The sequence below is a fragment of the Rhinichthys klamathensis genome, unplaced genomic scaffold (assembly GCF_029890125.1).
Source record: "Rhinichthys klamathensis goyatoka isolate OS25496 unplaced genomic scaffold, OSU_Roscu_1.1 h1tg000081l_1, whole genome shotgun sequence".
Taxonomy (NCBI): Eukaryota; Metazoa; Chordata; class Actinopteri; order Cypriniformes; family Leuciscidae; genus Rhinichthys; species Rhinichthys klamathensis.
Genome location: NW_026606623.1, coordinates 322,268 through 346,289, shown reverse-complemented (window position 1 = coordinate 346,289; position 24,022 = coordinate 322,268). Strand labels below are relative to the sequence as shown.

Sequence of the window (24,022 nt, the reverse complement as noted above, 5' to 3'; positions counted from 1 at the left end):
CAAGTTACAATAATGCGTGTGAATGTGAAAAATGATTTGGGCACATCGGTGACGCATGATTAAAACTTAAAATCATCAGAATAAAAACTCAATTCATTTAATGTTGCAAATTGTTTCACATTCTGATTGGCTGCTTTTCATTCCTTTACATCATGTCAACAGAGAAAGCAAGTATACATATATGTTGATGTGTTAATGCTTGTTATCGACTAATTAAAATGATTATAAAAGGAGAAGTCACACTGCAGGACTGGGAGTCAAATCTTCTGACACTGCCAGCATTTCGTCGGGGGTAAACTACCATAATATGTTTGCAGATATTTAGGACACATGCAAAGTTCACATACTTGTTGCTCCGAAAAACAATGAAATGTGTGTTCGTGTCGGAATTTCTGTTTTTGTTTTGGTCTGTGATCCGCACACTGCCAATTTACCCAAAAGTATTTCGACACCCTGGGTTGCCAGTTGGTGGAAAGCACAGCGTATTGCAGCCATAAAGGCCAGCAAACAAAGTCAAACTGGGTGAGAGATCGCAGCTGGGTGTCCTCAATCTCCCACCCCGCATGAGAACCAAGTCTAAAGAGGGGGCGAGGGAAAAACACACCAATATTTAGCTAGAATTTGGACTGCAGTACCCATTTCAACCACTAGCTCAATATTGCATACTGCACCTTTAAGAAACATTTCTTACTAAAATTTATGTGGAAAGTCATCAGTGTGGTTTTTTTTTCCCCCTGCGGGTTGATTCCTCACCCCCAAGTTATAGAGATGAATTTGGCCCCAGACGAAGAAAATCGCTATGGGCTATTTTTGATTGGCCATTGGGATAGTTTTGTTGCGCAGACCTGGCAACCCTGATAGTGATACTTTATTTTCAGGAGTCTTTGATGACAAGTTCAAAAGAACAGCAAATAGAATTTTTCGTAGCATTATAAGATGTCTTTACTGCCACTTTTGATCAATTTAATGCATCCTTGCGGGATTAATTTCTTTAACAAAAACAAGCATAGAGCTCTGTTTAATGTCAAAAAGTAAAAAGGAAACACAGTAAGAGAAATGAACACGTCAATTGAGGCAGCCATTTCAATTTTTTTGTCATTTAAAGCATAGTTTCCTTGCATGGCCCCTCTCTCTCCTCCTGAACCCACACTTGCATGCTGACATTCTCAGATTTCACCGTTTGCAGTGCGAGAGGCCGGTGTGCTGCTCTAATGGCGTACAGCGGCATGGCCGTCAAGCGTTCTCCAGCCCGCCACAGACATTTCTCTTCATGCACGCACACCCACCAACACCGTTGCCAGGGCAACCCCAACCGACAGGCCCTGGATCTACAACAGCCTCAAAAACACACGCGCACCCACCAATCTGCTTGAAGAATTATAACACGTGTGCACTTAAAGGTGCAGACAGATACTTGCACACAGTTTTACTAGATTTCTAAATGTTTCTTAAGGCTTACAAGAGACAGAGGATTTTTCTCCTAGAAATAGCATGCATGAAATTTTTTTGCATATTTTTCAAAATGCTAAATTATTTGATATGATAAAAAAAATCAATGTCTATTTTGATTAAAAAAAACCTGTTAAACTAAATGCCCGATTGTGAGTCTAAGAAGCCTGGGGTGAGGTTTGAACTTGAGGCAAGAAACGGGTGAAGAGAATGCATGTTGTGCATTCAAGCTCAGACTTTTCCACTTCCTTCTCAGAAATGGACAAACATTCCAGTATGCGCTTACACTTCCTGTCCAGCCTTGAGTGAGTGGGAACAAGAATGAGGTGAAAACAGTGGCCAGTGCGATGAGATATCCAGTTAAATTTGGAATGGCGTGATGAAATAAATCTAATATATAGAGACGAGAGAGGTCAAAACCACCAAAACATACCCTTTCAATGAGAAGAAAATCACAGCTTCAACAATGCAGGCTGAAAATATTCACACTTTTAATATATCGTACATAAAATAAAAAAATAAATGTTAACATTACAGTAATAAAGTAAAATTTTACTACATATTTAGGTGTTCAAGCACAAAGTGCTGAAAACCTATTGTATTTGTAAGGAATTAAAAATGCATCGTGCAGCCCAAACCGTAAGGCCTAGAGACTTGAAACCGGGCCAGATGGCAGGGCCTCAAATTGGGGAGAACCTATCAGAGTATGAGCCCAATTGGCATATAGGTGGCGCTACAGCAACCAAAAGTACTAAATTGCTCATAACTCCTAGACCGTTTGACTCAGACTCAAGGTTTTTACACCACTGTGATCCTTGACTCAAGACGGACAAGATGTATATCTCCGATTTCGATTTAGGCAAGAACAATTTTCCTCTATGTCGAATTTTGTCAAAAACGTACTTTTGCGAACTAGTCCCCAGTTTTTCACCCGATCGGAACCAGACCAGTCTAGGACAATTCTCTGGACTCTCTAGAACAATAATTATCGAGAAAAAAAAGTTGAAATTTAGCATTTGGTTGGCTATAACAGGGTCATTTAAAAAGTAGTCCGTGGCAAAATAGTCAAAAGCCAATAAATCCTAAAGGAAAAGTCAGAACTTCACAAAAATTGGTGAGCATATGTGTCCTAACATGGTTAGGAAGCATGCAAAGATTCGTGAAGATCGGACCATAGGTGGCGCTATAAGCGTCAAAAAGGTCTCATTCTTGTTAGGTGTTCAAGCACGAAGTGCTGAAAACCTATTGTATTTGTAAGGATTTTTTGGGGGAAAAAAGCCTATAAATCCTACAAGAAAACTCAGAACTTCACAAAAATTGATGAGCATATGTGACATAACATCATTAACAAGCATGCAAAGTTTTATGTAGATCGGACCATAGGTGGCGCTATAACTGTTAAAAAGCTTTAAAACCATATATTTCCTATGGTAAATTGCCTGTAAATGGTGTTTTCCATCTATTATGTCAGTGGTTAAATGTATGCTAAATAAAACTTAATGTCTTTTGATTAGGGATGCACGATATAGGAATTTGGCCGATATTCGATATGCCGATATTTTCAAACTAATTTTGCCCGATGCCGATACCGATACCGATATATTTGTATTTTTTTTTAAGTGCAAAAAAAGCTTATTAAAGCTTCTATTAATGTTCTCAGTCAAGAGCAGTGTGTGATTTCCTCTGTGTTTTGTTGTTTTATTAACATTAACGGGATAGTTCTCCCAAAAATTTAAATTGTCATCATTTACTCTCTCAAGTTTCTTTCTTCTGTTGAAATTATAAAAGTTATTTGGAAGAATGTGGCTAACCAAACAGTTGCTGTACTTTAGTGACTTCCATAGTATATTTAAGCACAAGAAAGAAATGAATCCAGGTTTGAAACAACATTAGATAGACAGAATTTTTATTTCTGGGTGCAGTATCTCTTTAAAGACGAGCGGCAGAATATTATTACTGTCTCTTTAAGAACTGCACGCGAGGGACGCGACGCGTCTAATATACACGCATTTGACACGCAGATTTTCTCTGTTTGCTTTCACTTTAGACATAACCAACTTTATGTAAACCTTGTGTGTATTTGACAGTATCAGCGCAATAAGACTCGAAAGATAAGTTAGTCCAGTATGCAGGCGCTGTGACAGGCTTTAGTTCCTGTGAGCGTCGGGTGTACGCGCTCAGAAAAGCGGATGTTAGAACAGCGCATCAGCACGTGAATGACATGTTTACCTAGCAAGACTTTGACGCACATGCAAACAATGAACTTTTGTGAATTGCGGTGTCCCGTGAGTGTAACTGTACCTCTGCGTTTACATGTGATGTGATGTGAATGTACGTCGCGTTGTACAGTATGTTGAGATGAAGGCGCCAGAATTGAACTGATAGAATGCACGATACTATGATTTTTCTTCAAAAGCAGATCGTGGAGACATTTTAATCGTCCATGATCAAAAACCGTGAGACGCACACTCCTAGTTGGAAGTTTAAGTTGCTGGCGCTCATGCTTTGTTCACGGTCGTCACATGCGCATAGGAAACACGCCACCCTATCGGCAAGACTCATCGGCAGAAATATTCATATCGGCCGATGCCGATGATGGTCATTTTAGCTTTTATCGGCCGATACCGATGTTGTCCCGATATCATCGTGCATCCCTACTTTTGATGCTTTTGTGCTCAACGGCCTTAACTGCTTGAACACCGCTAAATGCTGCTCGCAGCTTTAATTTTTTCTATGCATTTATTATTAGCATATATAACATTGTATATAACATTGTACAGTCGTGCTCAAAAGTTTACATACCCCTTGCAGAATCATACAAAATGTTCATTTCAGCAAAATAAGACGGAACATACAAAATACATGTTATTTGCTATTCGCTGACGCCCTCAGCCAAAACCATTTGCCAGGGAACAAATTATAGATTAATGAGACCAAAGATCGCCCGTTAAATATACACAAGACGAATTATATCTCATGTTTAACCACTAGACTCGAGACATCAGAGCCAGCGGCAAACGTCAGAAGCACTAGCCGAGGTAAGGCTGTTCCAGATGGGGTACATGAGCGCTGAGCGCCCGGTGATTGCCTGGATCTCACAATCAAAATATCAAATAGGCGCTATAAATAAACCACAGATTTAAGCTTTAAACAACTACATTCTCGCCTGAAAAACTGTTAAAACTTCATTTCGTGACACAATAACAGTAGTATTTTTAAATTAAGCGGGTTCTCCCCTCTGCTATTGAAGCGAGATGCATTCTGGGATACCTGGCTGTCTCAAGACCGCACAAGTCACCTCTCGATGCATCCTCGGTAAAAGGGGCGGATCAAGAACACATCCGGGGATTTGTACTGGACTTGGCTAGATGTGAACTTTGAATTGGAACAGTACTTGGGCAGCGACTGATGACGTTTCACGAGTCCACAAGAACACAAGTACAGACAAGAACGCATATTGAGAAACATCCAGAAAGATAGATTCAACTGTATTGTGCAGTGCTACGCAAGTATATTCAAGCCAGTTCGCTGTATATTTCCCACAATCCATTATCGCAAAACTAGCACAGCAATATCAAGGCTACACGGCAAGGCGCTCGGGACGCGGCCGGCCGGCGGTTCTGCTACAGGGCTTCATCAGGAACGCAAACAGGCAAATAGGAAAATAGCAGGAGGTGCTCACAGACAGCAGAGCTGGACGCCACAGAGCCGTGAGGCTTAAATGACTATATGAACTGTGTAATGGGCTGTTTACGGCAGAGGTCCTGCCACCCTTATTCAGTTAAAGCAAAGCTTCCTAAACTGCATTTCCATTTTGCATGGCTCAAGGGCTGTATACTCCCACTTATAAATCATAAAGAGACTGTGCATGTGTGTAGGAGACGTGTGGGCCCGACCACTCACGCGTACGGCATCATGGTGAAAAGGATTTTTTTTATATTTCTCCACGCACAGACAAAAAGAGCTGCTATAACCTTGAAATCCATTGCCTTTGGGTGGAAAAAAAATAAATAAACACATGCACACACTTAAGTTGTCGTTTAATGCTAGCTGTGGTTTTCCGTACCTAAATCCTAGTCTTTACCAATATAGACGCCGTATGAAACTGGTATTATATTGCTATTAGACGGAGCTTCTGTTAATATAATAAAGACAGCTAAAGAGACAGCTAGCATGATTTAAGGCTAGATATAGCAGCCAGAACAAACAGTCGACATAAAATCCATCAATCTGAACTGTTCAGTGTTAGATGGTTACGGAGAAAGGTTTTCATTCCTTATAAAAACGGCCAGACATATGCAAATCCCATTTATACTGCACAAATGATTGAGTCTAAACTGTCATTGAAGGCAGTAAGCCAAGGCAGACGGTCAAAGACGCAAACAAGCAGATCTGCCTGTCAGTTGTAGATTATTGACGAACTGCAGGGCCGTCGCAGACTGAGCCATCCAGACATTCATGCATCGACACACACTTTTACACAAAACAACTAGCAGTGCATTCAAACTACACTAGGGATGGGACGGTATGAAAATTTCATATCACGATTATAGTGACCAAAGTTATCACGATTATCAATATTATCACGGTTTTGTTAAAATGAGATGGAAATGTTCAAAAAGAACTGATGCTCACCCTGAAAACATTTGAAAATCAACAAACAAAAAAATACAATTAGCAGGCTAGCAGCTATGCACTTTTTTAAGCATAAACATTATATTAACATTAACATGCAGCCCTGAGAGTGAGAGGTATAAGTTTTCCTAGTGCAGATTTTAATGAACCCGTCATTAAACCCTATCATTAATAATGATAATAACACTTATGGATGTGTGTAAGTTATTATGACTGAATATTATTATTATTAATAAATAATAAATCACTTTCTCTCTCTCTCTCTCTCTCTCTCTCTCTCTCTCTCTCTCTCTCTCTCTCTCTCTCTCTCTCTCTCTCTCTCTCTCTCTCTCTCTCTCTCTCTCACACACTCACGCGCACGCACGCACACACACTTTAAATGAACAACATATGTTGGTTGGGTCAGGGTGACTAAACTACTGGAATACTTATAATGACTGTTGTAAATAGCAACGCACTACACAGCGCACATCCATGTCTCGGATCACCGTGGACGCGATCTCTGGTTTCATTCAAATATGTCTTGCGTCTCAGTTTTGACTGTTTTGAAAATTAAATCAGAGTAATTTAGTATTAATACTACTACAATATTGTTGTAGTGATCACATTTACTTTACGATTGATTTGGACACTGTAACTTGTATAATGGATTTATAAACCGGCAAGATTTAAAAACATTAAGTTAATCACAGTTCAATATTTCATGTCCCTTAAATTATTTCTGTGGTAAAAAAATAAAAAAATAAAACTGTAATAAGTTTACTATGAATGAATACAATACATTATCCCTTAAATGTCACCCTTAATAGTTTGAATATGTTCGTTCGTCTTGGCTCAAATCCACTTGCTGTAAAACTTTTCTCTTCGCGGAAGCTTTGCAATAATTACAAGTGAGATAATGAAATAATTCATCTCCAATAAATTTGTCTAATTATTTGCCCAAGTTAGTTGTGGTATTAAGGTAAAAATTAACTCAGTGGGTGGTTGTCACGTAACGTTAGATGACTTAGCAGATTTGACGTGTTTCCCCCTTTTGCAGCGACTTTCCTCTTGCAAGATTTGCAGACAGGATGCCCATCCTCGATTAAATTGCCCTCGGGACTCTTGTAATAGCCAAAATACGACCATACCTCCGATTTTGTTCTCTTGGATGGCTGAAAAATCTCCCGTGCGCTGTCACTGCCTTCCGCCATGTCTTCTCGCGCAAAAAAACAACATTGCATCTGCGCGCCTGCTCGCGCCTGCGTCAGACTGATTCTGGCTGGACAGGATTTACCGCGAGTTTTCAAAATCACGATAATCAAACACGGTTTTTATGATAATTAAATTTTAAACGATAATACTAACCGCCAGGACATTTTATCGTGGTTTATCGTGAAACCGGTAATCGTCCCATCCCTAAACTACACATTGCATAGCCAGAATCGAACTCACGACGTTCGCGTTGCTAGCTCAACAAGCTACAGGAGTGTTTCAATGACTACGTTTACATGTGTACCAGTGTTTCCGCTACATTCATTCTGCCGTGGCGGGCCGCCACACCTAAAATCATCCCGCCACGGCTGCAGCTTCTCGGTCCGATATTGTGTTATTGTTAAGCCCCACTAAAGGCATACAAAACATTGTAAAGCACCATAAAGTTTTCGCACTATATTCCAAGACTTCTAAAGTCATTCAATAGCATAATGTGAGGTAAAAATGTATATTTAAGTCATTAAGTTAAAGTTAATGAAAACTCATATCTCCTCCGTCATTCTTCATTCAGCATTCAAACAGCACGTCACGTTGGGGTACGACAGTACGACGACACTCTCTTCAAGATCAATGTTCCCATTATTATACTTTATTTGTCCATTTTATTTTAAAAATGCGCTCCTTCGGCTGGCTCTGGTATAGCGGCCACAGCCTCTCTGTAATCACCTCTCTGCAGACTTGCTCAATGTCCCGCCCACGGCGCTATCTGATTGGTTAGTCCTCACAAGTAATAGCCTATCAACACTTGCGAGAATGGGCAGTAGAGCTGTGTGTCGGAGGCGTTTAGCGCGGCGCGGTAGACGCGAACTGACACAGATGATGCATCTGTCTTTTCTATCATTTCACTGTAGCTCAGCATCGCAATGTAACGTTAACGTTGTTACTTTAACAGTCGTACAACTTTTCTACTGTGATGGTTTAACTTTGCAATCAATCCATGGTTCAGCAGACTGATAGAAGTAGCTTAGCCTAAACTAAGTAAAGCGCTGTAATGTGAACTGTCAGTGCGATAGAACAATAAAATTCGAAATGGACCACCCACTGGAAAGCAGAAAAAGACTGTTTTCCTAGTATGATGAGGCCTACACTATAGTCTATTTATGTTTAAGTTGACACTACGTTGTGCCATTCATAAATAAGTCTTTTGACATGTCAAGCCGAGTGGCACTATCCATGGTACTGGGAGGGGGATTTAATTCTTAGGCTACGTGTTTTTCGTTGTGCGTGATCACAGTTCATATATAAGCTATTAGAGTAAAACATATTGCGTTAGGCTACTTCATGAGTTAATAAGAAAAAAGATTTTACAATTCCTGCAAATGCAGTGATGAAGTTCATGTTCTCATGATTTATTTTTATGAATAAAACTTTTTCAAAACATGCCCCCCTCTGTTTTTTCCACAAATCGCACCCTGGATATAATACATTAAGCATAGATAGATATAATCTCTTCCTTTGTGCTTTGAACTTTTCAATGCGAAGCGCTGCACGCTGTGACTTCGCGTTGCTTCAAATGCATCATTCTGCGCACGGGATGCGCATAATCGCTTTGCCGCTCTTATTGGCGCCTTTCATGTTATAATGCTTAGGGGAGGTTTAAACACTTAGGATAAGGGGGCGTGGTCAATGAGAATATCAGTCATGGGCCACGCCCCCTCCCCTGGCGAAATGGGCCTGCCACCACGGCTGGAAAAAATCCTAGAGGAAACACTGTGTACTGCAATATTTTACAATAATCAGATAAAGGACTTAATCGCAGCAAGATGTTTACATGACACGAGCACTTCCCTCCCGTTTACATGCCATTTTCGTTATTCTGATTATTCGCTTAGAAGTGTGGATATTTTTACCTCCATTTTTCTCAAACTCCCAATGCATAGCACAAATGCTGAACTCACAGTAGGGGTTTTAATCCACTTACATCAAATGCAAAACATTGGATATTATTCGGCACTATGATGAACATGGCAATGCCAATGTGACGCTTCTCTGCGTGAAGACACGGAGCAGAGACTTACAGCTGCAGAGATTTACAGAAACACGTCCACCATAAACACAGCAGCACACTTATGAACTGAAAAGTGACTTCATGTAATTAAGTCTATTTAGTCAGTCTTGCACCTGCAGATCTTTCTTCCAGCAGAGATCTGCTCGAACACACCTGACTGTAATTTATGAGTGATAAAGTGAACCAAAAGACCCTGATTAGCTCTTTCAGGTGCGCATTTAATTACAGCCGTAGCTCAAGTCTGCAAGAAGGCAGATCTTCAGCAGGAGGACTGAGCACCTCTGATCTATTTAAGGAATTTTAAAGAATCTAACAATAGTAAAAAAAAACTAAATTAAAATGAAATGCAAAATTAGGGATGTCAACAGTACTGGTTGTAGAACTAACAAGTTCTACAATACCTGTAGTAGACAGAAAATTAATAAAAGAGAACAGCACTCACTGCTCTTCGCTCGGTGACTTTAATAAGATTTAAATACATAAGTCCTCTAACATGAACAAAACTTTTAGCTTGTACTCATTTTAATTACAGATCTCTTAGTCAAACCAATCAAACAAATCCTTACTATATGATTTACAGTCAATAAACATGCAGTGAACAACACCATGCTAATAATTTAATTGTTACTTGACGGCTACACTGCATTGTTTTATTGTTTAAAGAGGAATATGTTCATTTAGCATATTCATTTTTGAATATTCATTGGGGGGGGGCTTTATCAAAAAACAAATAAATTATTGATTTTGGGAGCCATATAAAGAGACCCAGAACTTTTTCTAAGTTCTAAGTAGGACCCATTCTATTTCTATTACAGCATCCCACCAAAGTTCATTTAGTGCCCAGATCCTTCTGAGGAATGCTATACGCTCCTACAGATTATACTGGAAAATGGCCCCAATGTACAAATGCCTAAATATCTAATGCCCTAACCAATAGGGGTCCATCTATTTGTTAGAAAAGGTCCACCTTTGTGAATGAAGGTCATGAACAATGCCTGTAATGATCACCACATCTTGAACCAGTTGAGGATGTGTGGTCCAAAAATATCCCAACAATCTTAAACCATCACTGGACATCCAATTGTCCAGAACAGTTGCCAGTTGTAACATGAATAGGGTCAGTACATTTTTTTTAATAATAATAATAATAATAATAATAAGTAACACTTTACAATAAGGTTCATTAGTTAACTACATTCGTAAGCATGAACTGCACTTATACAGCATGTATTAATCTTTGTTAATTTCAACATTTACTAGTACTTTATTAAAATCTTGTTAACATTAGTTAATGCACTGTGAACTAACATGAACAAACAATGAAGATCTGTATTTTTATTAACTAACGTTAACAAAGATCAACAAATACAGTAACAAATGTATTGCTCATGGTTAGTTAATGTTAGTTTAATACATTAACTAATGAACCTTATTGTAAAGTGTTCCCAAAAAATTTTATTCAACAAGTCAAGGATGCATTAATTTGATCAAAAGTGAAAGTAAAGACTAAGGATGCAAAATGAAAATTCTGGGTCAAAACCAAAAATTAATAAATGTATAAACATTTAAAATTGCACATGAAGTTTTTAGATCAACAGTTTTTAATATTAAAATGTGCCATCAGATGTTAACAGATGTTAATTCAACATCTGTCTCGGTCACTGATTTAACCCAGAAAGCGAAAATAGCTGTAGCCGAAATTTCGTTGCATGATCCATTTCATATTTGTTGTTCTTTTGAACTTTCTATTCTACAAAGAATCCTAAAAAAAAAAGTACAAATTATTATCATAGAAATGTAAAGCACCAACACTGGTTTTAACATCGATAATAATAAATATTTACTGAGCAGCAAATAAACATGAGAATGATTTCTGAACATTTACTGAAAATTCTGATTTTCTATCACAGGAATAAATTACACTTCAACAGTTTTTTAAAATTGTAATAATATTTCACAATACTACTGTTGTTACTATATTTCGGATCAAATAAATGCAGCCTTGGGGAGCATAAGAGACTTCTTTAAAGAACATAATAAAATCGTACAGACCCCAAACTCTTGAACATGCATGAAACCCATAAATACATCACAGCTGTTGTTTGACATGGATGTGTTAACACAGGCATGAAAATAAGATATGTAAGCTGCACTCACCATGTCCCTCTTTGTCACGATATAGCTGTGGCCATGACTGCACTGACTGCAACAGAACACCACCAACCGCACAACGATCTAAGAGAGAGAGAGAGACAGAAAATACACAATTATTAAACGCACTCAGAGGGCCAATGTAACACCGCTGAGGAAATGCTTTAAGAGGGAAGAGTAGTGTGTTAAAGCCAAATCTGCAGAATGGACTGAGGTAATGGCTTGATTAATAATAGATGGTCGAACCAGATTTTTGATTGAATGACACTTGTTTGAAATGTGTATCATTATAAAGAACCTTCAGAATCGTCAAGCTTGTCAAACCCTCTCCCACACTCACACTATATGCTGTAATATACCATTATGAAGCCTGTGAAAGGAATACATCAATCAAATCACCATTTACTCACCCATGCCATTTAATACCTGTATGACTCCTTGTCTTAAATATGCAAAAGCAAGCAAGAATGACATTTGATACCAAGAATTAATATGAAAAAACTAATTTGACTTTTTTCATCAAACTACTGCTCAAATGTAGCCTGGATGCCAGCCGAAATTAGCCCCGCCCACAACATTTGAGGATGACAACATATGACGACGTCAGGCTAGCTCAAATGTATATGATCAGTAAGATTTTCTTGTTTTGAAAAGTAATCATTTTATTACATTTTAAAATAGTGTTGTCACGATATATATCTTATAAAGATCAGCGGTGCGCGTGCTTTTGGTGTGAGTGTGAAACCTGCGGGAATGATTCGAATTATGTGCAATACAAGCACTGTTCAACCGGAGCGAATGAGGCGAGTGAGTGGAAGGAGGCAGGTGTGTGTCAATTTGCCTTCAAAAAGAAGATGGAGCGAGAACATGCAGCTGATATCGGTTTAGCTGGATGCACTTGGCTGAAACCGAAAATGACCTTTTTTAATAATTACTCATTTTTTATATTTTAAATTTGTTTTTTGATGCCTTTGATGGCAAGCAAAAGTTTGACACTTTATTTTAGAGAGTTGTTGCTTTAAAAAAAACACACACTAACATGTAAAGTCTTTGGAACAAGCACAAATACAGCAAATATACACATTTAAATGCATTGACCAGGTGAGGGGCTCTTCTATTCCAAGCGTGATGAAGTCTGGAAGCTTGTACCTTGCAGCTCAAGAGTAAAGCCCCTTTCACACAGCGCTTTGAACCCGGCAAATTGCCAGAGTGCCTTCTGTGTGAACGCAAACACGACCCGGGATTGATGCCGGGTTGGGGACCTAGTAACATTGCCGTGTTCAGACCCGGAACGCGCGCTGTGTGAACAAAAGCCAGAACCAATGCCGTATAAGGGGTGTGTCATAGTGAGGATTCACGAGCCTTTGCAATTACGTAGTTATCGTGCGGCTCAGTTACTCTAGAAGAAAGTTTGTGTTCGTCATCGATACAAGAAAGAACGAAAAAATGTCTGCAAACTGGACTGAAGTAGAGACCCGTCACATCCAACGTCACGCGTCTTTCCGGAACATACACGGGTTGTGTGTGAACGCGCTCTCTGATTCCGGCGAATCACTGGCAGTGTGAATGAAGCAAAATCAAACCAACCCGGGTCAAATCCCGGGTCACTTTATCCGTGTATTTTCCGGAATCTCTGTGTGAAAGGGGCTTAAGTGAATGAATAAAAGCGAAAGAGAAAGTGTGAATCTGTGTGGGTGTCCCCAAATATAATAAACTTAGAAAGAAGACTTGAAAAAAAATGTATCAAAAGGTTCTAAGCACTGGTAAAAACATCTCACCCACAAACTAAGCTTCAAAGCCCACAATCAGACAAAGAGCAGAGAGATACAACGGTGTGAAGAAATGACGTATTGTTTTGTTTTAAAGTGACACTCTAAATCCCATCAGAGGCATCCTCATATAATGAGGTCACTTCCTACTCCAAACAGGAGCTGATCTACATCCAGTTTCCTCTTTCCCCAAAGTCGTTAAAAGAATCTTCCTGCATCTGGCTCATTGTCATTGCCAAGTCCAGTGAAGCCCAAGTTGATTATTATGACATTTTATTATTTGTACTACTTTTAACTGGATAGTGGCAAAGGTGGCTGGTATTGTGAACTAAAGTTTCCTGCGCGCTATTTGTTGAAGCATGTGCACGATTCAACAGGCATAGTATTTTGGTTTAATAAATGTGAGCATCAATTTTAAAAAGGCATTTAGTTGGGTCAGCAGAATATTACACCGAATCAAACCAGAAGAAACTGTGCATCTCCACATGAGAACCATTTCTGTGCTGTTTCGAACACCGAAATAATTTCTTCTAATGTGACATCAAATGACCATATCATCGGAGGAAGTCACATTCAGTACAAGCTCCAGTGTGATGTTGATGTGTGACTTGAATGTGTTTAAGGACAGCGAGAGTGAGAAACAGACGTTGACATAATATGACTGCAAAGGCAGATTCTGTGTATGATAAACACTAGGGCTGGGTAAAAAAATATCGATTTCTCGATATTAATCGATTCTCATTTTTACGAACCGATATCGATTCTTAAATCTCAAGAATCGATTAGCCATCCTGTTTTCATTTGATGAATGAATGGAACATTGTAGCGCGCATCCCATCCAATAAATCGCAATAATCTTTGTGCTTTGTTACTATTGATACTAAATAAAGTCTCAGATTTCTAAGTACGTCCATTTTCTTACGAAATTCAAAAACAAATTCGGTTTTGGCGCTGTGGCGTGAGATCGCTCTGGCTCAGCTCAGCTCAAGAGAAGCAGCAGCACATGATCTCCTCTTCCGCCTTAATACCAGTTACAGTGCGAAATAAGCATGAATGAGCGTCTGAAAGTGTGTTAAAAGATAGAGTAGGCTACAACTTATCGAAATCCGTATCATGTCACATGGAATCGCTCAATCAGTGTTTCAACCGTGGAAAGACGTCAGTAAAACAACTTGTATGTTGTTTTACAGAGCAACCCCATTGATGTCAACGGAGAAGACTTGAAGCCCGATTATTGCACTTCCTGTCTGATGTCTGAGCGACTGCGCAGGCTCAAACTGAGCGTGACGACAGTCTGGCAGTTGAAAATCTTCTAGTAGCTGTGCCACCTAATTCCTCAAAAACGTTGTTGAAATATTTTGTCCCATTGCTTAAATAGACTCTCTATTTATGGGCTTCTACCTTGACTTTGTGCCTCCATGTCCCCCCGATTGCCTCATAGACAGTTAAAGATTGCCTGCGAGCTTCTCCTCCTGTCTATACGGTAATGTCTCTATTGTGCGACAGAAAGTCCCGTGGTTATGACGCAATCTTTAGCCTATTTTTTTTTTAAAAACGGCTTCTACGGGGCTATAACGTAAGATACAAAGTAATGGAACATTTTATACATTGTCGTGTTTCTTTAGAAATTAATAATGGACAAATGGAGTCTTTGGACGCCTCAGATGTAAAGTTATTCGCTGTCAAAGTGACGCCAAAATGAATGGGAGTCAATGGGATGCTAACAGCAGGTGATGGTCTGCTACAATGGCGGCTCCCGCGAGGCTTCAACTTCCGGCTGATGGATTACCCCCTTGATATTATCACTGTTTTGTTCAAATGAGATGAAAGTGTTCAAAAAGAACTGATGCTCACACTGAAAACATTTCAACAAGTTTTATATTTGAAAGTCAACAAACAAATACATAAGCAGCTCTATGCACTTTAAGCAAGATTCTATTCTGTGCCATTTGCTTCTTTATAATGACCGTCGGACGTCAATAGCAACGCATTATTACACAGCGCACATCTATGCATCACAACGGAAGCGCGCTCTTGTTTCATTCAAATACAACTTGCCGTCTTGCGTCTCCGTTTTTGATTGTATTGAAATCAGAGTTGATTTATTGTTTACAGAGTTTGATAATATTGTTGTGATCATCTTGTCTGGACGATTGTTTTGTACGCTGTACAAAATGGATTTATAAACAGGCTTGATTTAACACATTAATCTCAATTCAATATGTCCCCGTAATTATGTGCAAAAAAAAATCGGTGTAATCAGTGTACAATGAATCTGTACATTACTATCCCTTAAAATGTCACTCTTAACAATAGTATTGTTTGAAGTTGTCCGTTCGTCTTTGGCTCAAAGCCACTTATTGCTGCAAACTTTTCTTCGCGGAAGCTTCACGTCTATTCCAAGTGAGTGAGATAAAATATTTCAACTCAAAACAACATTTTGTGCCCAATTATTATTTCCCAGACGTAGTTTTGGTATTGAGGTCCAAGTTAACTTGCCTTGCGTTCGCTATACAACACTGGGTGATGGTCACACAAGACGACTCTGCAGATTTGAAGTGTTTCTATTGCAGCGACTTTTTGTTCGGCAGACAGGGTGACCATCCTCGACCAAGTTTCCCTCAGGACTTTTGTAAAAGCCAAAATATGACCACACCTCAGATTTGGTCCTCTTAAAAGGCTGGAAAATCTCCCGAGCACGGTCACTGCCTTCCGCCATTCCTTCTCGAGTCAAAACAAAACAAAACATTGCGCGCTGCGCCTGCGTCAGACTGTTGCCGGCTGGACAGGATTTATAGTGAGTTATTAAAATCGCGATAATCAAACACGGTTTTAATGATAATGAAATTTTAAACGATAATACTAATCGTCAGTACATTTTATCGTGAAACCGGTAATCGTCCCATCCCTAGTGCAAAATGTCCAAATTCATGACATCAAATAAAAATAGGTACATAACTGTACAGTGCAAACGGTCTAAACACCTCAAGTACAGCAAGCTGTCAGCATGTCAAGTACTCGTGTCACTAAAACTTATATATATATAATATATATTAAAAAAATCAATTATTCCCTAATAGAATAGTCAGTTTAGTGATCCCATGCCATTCACACCCACTATTATCGGTCTTCTGATGCTATACAATAGAAAGCCAACAACAGACTAAAAGTTTAACATTTCCGCTTCAGCATTTAGTACATCATGAGAGTGAGTTTTCATTATGGGGTGATTGTTCCTTTAAATCCACTATGAAAGCATAAACAACCCTTATAACTTTTTAACAATCTCACAAAACATTAACGACTTTTCCTCGCCTTCCCTTGTTTCCTGTCAATCACATCAAGGCTTTTCTCATTCAGCATCTAAAAACATCCTTCAACCTGCCCGTGTCTACGCCCAGGGTTATGTTATAGTCAATCTTTATAACAGTTTTATAGTTATGCATTAATTAAAGGCTTACAAAATTTGTATCCGCACCGAGCTAGGTGACGGCGGACAAGCACACAGAGGTGCTAACAAAAGCATTACGTGCATGAGATGCACCTCAACTGGGTGTCGTCATGAGTCTGTCAGATAATGTTGCCTCAAATTATAGGTTCTTTTGTGTGCGAACACATACACCCTTGCCTTCAATCAGAGGACAGTGACGCAAGCAGACATGGTACGACTTAACCTTTTGCTGCACTTTCACAATAGAATTCCACACACGCTCCAACAAACCAGTTTGTTTGTTCAGGGAAGACTGGTGCAGAAACCTATAGGCTTCCCTGCCGCTGGAAGGCAATGATTCCGTCTCGGTCCAGAACTGTGGAACAAAAATAACTTACAGCGAGATTTCACTGAATCTTTAGGACTGGAGCAAATACTAAAAAAAATCCATTTGAAAAAATAAATATGTCGAGAATTATTTTTTGCTGAATCGGTTCAGAGGATCACCTAATGAGTTGGTAAGATTTTTGTAATGTTTTTGAAATAAGTCTTTTATGCTCGCCAAGGCCAATTTATTAGATCAAGAATACAGTAAAAACTGTAATATTGTGAAAAATTATTCCTGTAACGCAATTTATTCCTGTGATGTTAAATCTGAATTTTCAGCATCATAACTCCAGTCTTCAGTATCACATGATCCTTCAAAAATCATTCTAACATGTTGATTTGCTGCTCAAGAAACATTTCTTATTATCATCAATGATGACACACTGGGTTAGTGTTGATATGCTCCATATACTGTCCTATCGTCAGCCTGTGACATCGCCGATACACAACATTATCACAAGTGCGGGGGATGCAGTAGACTACTAATTTGACTTACTTTACTTATTAACTCACGTATTTATTTACTTCAGTACATTTTTATTATCATCATTTTGCAAGCAAAGACTGAGTTGAAGAAAAATGTGACATTACATAAATATTTCACCCAAAAGGAGAGCACCTGGATATTTTGCAAGCTTTGCATCAGAGTAGGGCTGGGCGATAAAACGATAACGATAATTATCGCGATATAATTTCTCTCGATAAAACGATATCAAGAGGTCGATAAATGTTCGATAATGTTAATGCGCCAAAAGCGGAACGAAACTCATTTGAACCGCGCGCGCCTCACGGACCGTTTATCCGCTCGGCTCAAAGTCCAAACGGCAGCGCAGCGGGAGCTCACTAGACTAGAGCAGAGCAGACGCGTTTACTCTGATCGTCTCGCTCACGAGATCCAGTGAGAGAAGCGCTTGAGTTCAGCGAAGAACACAAATGTTTAAAGGCAGATGAAACACCGCTGACAAACAGGAGAAACACTGCGCGCACCGATACAGTCAGAATGTGAATTGATACTGAATCCATTTAGCCTACCATAGATTTACTGTAAGGTTAGCCTAGTAATATTAACTGCACCATGAAATGTGGCATATACATATTGAATTGTATAATATTATTAATGTAGACAATGTATTAAATGACTAATGGAATATAATTATAGTATGTAATAATGTATTTAACTGTTAGGCTACTGTTTTTCATACAAATACCATAGAAACCATAAAGTTACATTTTGCCATGATAGTGAGGTGCTATAGGTTAGGCTTTGCCTGGTTTTATCTGTGGTTATCGTGATCTAAATGCATGATACTAGATGACCAATGGTTAATTTTAATAAAACTCAAACAGTCAGAATATTACATTTTACCAAATTAAACATGTTACTGTTTTTGTTAATGAACATAAATTTAACAGAGTAGTATTAGCTTGAGTTAGGATGCAGATTTACTGTCAAATATGCATTTCGAGACAAAACATGTAATTTGAATATTGCAGTCTGCACTGCAAACTGCTGAAGAAATATTTTTCTATTCAGATATTAATTTTGTTAAGGAAAAATGACAAATATTTGAATGTTCTACCTCAGATTTGTGAAATGTTCACCTGTTTGGCAAGTGTTTGTCATGATATGTTCTGGCAATAAAGAGTTAAAACCACAAATAACGCTCTGGTTTATACAACTTTCACTTAGGAGCAAAAATCTGCCTTTAAACTTGAAAGAAATAAAGATTTGACATTTATCGTGATAATTATCGATATCGACTGATATAAAAAAAATATCGTGATAATTTTTTTGGGCCATATCGCCCAGCCCTACATCAGAGTTATGCCAGTAAAGGGTCTCAAACCAGTCAATTATTCCCTGAAAAGTGAAAGTAAAAACTGAGCTTTTGGCATTTGATGCTGCATGGCACATTCATTCTCTCAGACACAAGAGCTCAGTGCTGATAATGGTATATCAACCATTATAATTTATTGGCTTAATATTTCTCTTGTGGACCATAGACAGTGGGGGGAATTTTTTTTGAAGAATCAATATTTCTTGTTAAACAAGTTGTGTTTATTTAAAGTCTGTGTTTGAAGCTGCTTTTGATTTTCATCGATGACTAATTATTGTGCAGTGTTTGAACCTAAAGACCTTTATTATGCCTATATAATTTTAGTCAAAATATTGTGGTTTCATTAGTGGCATTAAAATGATTTGTGAATGTGCTATGGAAACAACACAAAATGCCGACAAACAATGCCGTTTTCGCCTTGAAATAAACAACAACTGTATATTAATTATGTGCTCTTTTATAACAAGCACTCTTGACAATTTGTGACTACATCACCTTGAATTGTTTTTCACCTTGTTTTTCAGTCTTTTTAAAAACATTGTCATTGAGGAGTCCTCGATCCTTATACGCGAGTGTCAGTGTTGCAAGTGTGTTTATGCGGTGATTTTGTTAAGAACTTAGGAAAGGCAAATGATTTGTAGTTACTAATATTAATTTGACAATACTAGCTTGATAATAACAACAACAACATACATTAATTGGAAAATGAGCCAATTATCACCTTGATATCGTCAAAGGCATCAGCCATCTGTGATATTTCTGACTATCGTCGATACACTCGTCCATCGGCACAACACTTAATTGGTAGGGGTGTCACGATTCTCCAAATATTCGATTCGATTGAATTTTCGATTCTAAGGTCACGTTTCGATTCTCAATTTTTACTTTTTTTTTTTTAAAGCACAGGTTGCTATGCCATTTTTAGAATATACTTTTATGCAATATAATATCTGACCTTTGTTCGCAATGTACCACACTACATTGTCAAATTTAAAACATTTATTAACAACATATAGTGCTTATATAATATAATACCTTATATCTTTAGTCAATTGGAAACTTAAGCAAAATAACCAGCCATACGCAGATTATAAAATCAAATCAGTCATTTTAAACTGTCTGCAAAATGCAATTTCACAAGCAGCGCGAGTGTTCAGCGGTGCCGCGTCTTCTCTCTCTCTGTCTGTCTCTCAAAATGGGTTGCACAAGGCAGTCGTCAAGCGCGCTGCTCTCACGTTTCGACGGAATTGTCACTTGCATAATCGGGCCAGCATTGCATCGTGAGCAACTAAAGTTTACCATTTGCACATCTTTTTAAGTCTTACCAGTTTGAACATTCAAGCGATTTTAAACTATTCAGTACTCTGAGAGATGGTTTTCTTCGCACACATACATAAAGCCGGGTCGCAAACAGGCAGATGACGACATTCAAGTTCACAAAACAAACAAACAGTTGTTGATTTAACAGATAAATCGACGTTTTTGTGGAGATGCCCTGCCATGTTAGTCGTGCTGCCAGTGGAAGAATATGGTACACGCACATAGCAGAGCTTGCAAACTATGGCATTTTTGAAGCGCGAACGTTGAACGCGAATGTTTGGAAATCCAAAATACTTCCACACTTCAATGAAAGAGTAGACGGTTCAAGTTCTGTCGATGGGTCTCCTGCATCTGCAGTTTCCATGCTATCTTTTGACTGGCTGTAGCTAAGTTAGAGGAGGTTGACTCGCAGCACTTCAACACGCGTGGTTTTTTTCCGTGACATGGGGGCGTGGCAGCATCGCCGATTCCATTTTTTAATTCGATGTTCGAGATTGTGACTTAATTTCGATCGATTTCAATTTAAAATCGAAATTGTGACACCCTTATTAATTGGGCTGCTTAATGTTTTTGTGTTAACAAAAACAAAATGTTTTTAAATAAAAAAAGAACAGTGAAGACATTTTTTGTTGTTACAAAAGATTTCTATTTATTCAATTCGTCTATACGAAGCCAAAAATGTTGCTGCTTCCATTCTCACAAAATGTGCTTTTCCTTTTTTATCACTCAATCAACACGAGTCAACACCGTCAAAATTGAGACTACATCATGATGGTTTCAACAAAATATTTAACGCATCACTAGGCCTTGGCTAATAACTGCCCACTCAGCTGATTTTTATTTATTACATACAATACATATTCAGAATTTTTAAAACAGAACATAAAAATAAAAGATTCAAGTTAAGATTATAGAACGATTAAGGAATAGTTCCCCCAAAAATCTAGATTTTGTCATCATTTACTTATTCCAAACCCTGTATGTTTTTATCTCGTATGAAACACAGATGAAGTCATATGGTAAAATGTCCACACATTTTTTTTCCATACAATAAATGTGATCGTTGACAAAGGAATTATTTTGCCCCCTTCCACTTGCATGGCAAAACAGCAGATTGGATAATATATATATGTATATATTCTTTTGTGTTCTTCTACACAAGAAACAAAAGTTTAGAATGTAATGAGCATTAAACTCCTCATTTATTCACCTTTAACATTTATTGGTCAATTGTCTTTAATTGGCCAAACAATAGACTAATATATTGACCAAACCGATTCATTGGCTATCACAATAAGAAATCGATCAAGGAAATCAAGAAGCAAAGAGACCTCATCCAAATCAAGTTTCAGTAGCCGCGTTTCCATTACAGATTTGCACAAAAAAAATTTATTTCTTTTTTTATGGGAGACGTAGGTGTGTTATCCAAGCATTAATGGCAAGAAAAGCCCCTTATACTTGTGAAACCTTATACACGTATGAGGTGTTTCTCCCTCATATCTGCTTCAAGGTCTTGATTGTGGCATTTCTTTGTGGTTTAGAATCCAGTATTCCCATAATTCCTTTGTCTTTTATGAGTTTAATGAAGAACTCGGTCTCGTCTTCTGTCCAAACATACCGCACCACCTACGCCGCCAGGTGTCCTGTAAATGCGCAAAAACTGTTTCCATTGCAGTTTTGCGAAATATTCCTTTTACAAATTGCCTGAAAAACCACCTCAATGAGAGCGTAAAAACTTTTTTACGATATATGGGTTTTTGCGAAATTGACGTGTTTCCATTGGGCGTATTTTCAATTCGCAATTTCAATTTGCGCAATTTGAAGGGTAATGGAAACGCGGCTATTGATGTTAAGATCAAACTGGGATTTCTCATCTTAAAAAAGGACAGATATCCTTCTTACACCAGGATTTCCCAAACATAACATAACTCAACGAAGGTCCCCAAACTGTTCACAGACAATGCAAACACGTATGGATGTATTCTACCATTTTGCTTTTTTATTTTTCAATTTAACTCAAAAAGACCCAGCCAGAAAAACACTGTTCTACAAAATACCCACATGCTGTTTGGATGTTCAAATGGCCATTTCTATCAGGCGTGTGTCTGTTTCCTCCACAGCACCTGAACATATTCCAAACGCATTAGCCGTAAACTGTGCAGGCCTGGGCTGAACCCAGTGAACTTAAACAGTAGACAAATGTTCAGTGCCTCTATCCCTTCTCCTCCTCATTCTCTCTAAATGCAGCGCTGCACTCTTGGCCGTGTATGTTCCTTTGTTCAGTGGAGTGTCTGTGTCTGTCTAGTGAAGTGAGCTCTCCTGATCTGAGACCACCGCTGGCATGGATAACACTCGCTCCTGTGTGTATGTGTGTGTCTGTGGTAGAAGGCTCTCCTGCTTGGCTACCAGAGTTGGCATGGCGTTCCCGCTCCCTAAATGCAAGACTAAACTTCTGTGTGTGTGTGTGTGTGTGTGTGTGTGTGTGTGTGTGTGTGTGTGTGTGTGTGTGTGTGTGTGTGTGTGTGTGTGTGTGTGTGTTGTTGGCATGGTGCTGCAGGCTTCTACAGGCCGCCAAAGGCCTGGCGCCATGGTGACATGATGTCAGACGACCAGCTGGTGAGAAGGGTGATGTGCACTGGCACGTAAGTGTGTGCACGTGCATGCATGCATTCACACACAACTGGACAAAACGAGCATGCTTACACACACACACACACTACAATACTTCATGTATGTACAGATGGCCACTACACATTTTCAAAATCGACTCAGTACTTGAAAGACTAGTCAACTAATCGTCTTAAGAAAGCCCTGAATAGATTTTCATTTAGTACTCCATGTACTAAATCACTAATAAACTGAAATAAAAATTAATAAAAACTAGACACTTTTTTCAAAATAAAAAAAAAGGCAAAAAATGACTAAAACAGACATCATAACAATAAAAAGTAATTCAAAATATTAATAACAAATTATAGTAGTTGTATCTCAGTGATATTTAACACTGGCACTACAATTCTAGTCTATATACGCTAATAATTATATGACATGACACTAAAAACAAAACAAAAAAGCCTAAAAAAAATCAAATAAAATTTCCATGGCAAGAACAGGGTAAAAATTGGCTAAATAAATAAAGATAAGGGATAGAAAAAAAAAAAAAAATCGTTTTACAAGACAACTTTCTGGAAAAAGTTTAATGATGATATTACAAGCTGTACAAGTAGCATAAAATAATACAAAAGATGATATTTTAATAAATGTGTTGTTTTTTTGGACCCCAATTATTTTTATTGTACAGACAAAAAAAAAGAAAAAAAGGGAACTCACTCATTCTTTTGAATTCGCAGAAGAAGAAAAAAATTCATTTTCATTTTTGGGTGAACTATCCCTTTAACTATTTGATCACCATGACCCATGCTTAACAGAGTTACTTCACATTAACTAGCAAAAAAAAAACATGTCATTTGCAAATCAGTTTCATATTGATTCCAGATTTTCAGGACACACACAAAAACACAGACAAACATCCAACAAAATTACACTGTCAAATTCATGTCCATTTAGCAGGCTGGCACACAGACCCCCCACATTCACTTATGAACTGGCACACAGATGCTCAGGCCCAAACTGCTCTTGGCTTGGTGGGTGTAAACTGGCACAGCTGGACCTCTCCATATCCCACAGAGGCTGAAACTATGAACACATACACCATAAATGACACAGCTTTAGGTCAGCAGTACCCAATAATTGGCAAAGGCAAATTAGAAACCTTTTTATT

At 38.4% G+C, this 24,022-nt stretch overlaps 1 protein-coding gene across 3 annotated transcripts in view; it reads right to left on the bottom strand.

The window, feature by feature from the left end:
- The window catches only part of bcl9 (BCL9 transcription coactivator), a 127,003-nt gene that overhangs the window by 23,733 nt on the left and 79,248 nt on the right, over positions 1-24,022 (bottom strand). For all 3 annotated transcript variants that reach the window (XM_056251319.1, XM_056251317.1, XM_056251318.1), the window contains one exon: positions 11,504-11,581. The gene's annotated coding sequence lies outside the window, so the exon portion shown is untranslated. The remainder of the gene's footprint in view (positions 1-11,503; positions 11,582-24,022) is intronic.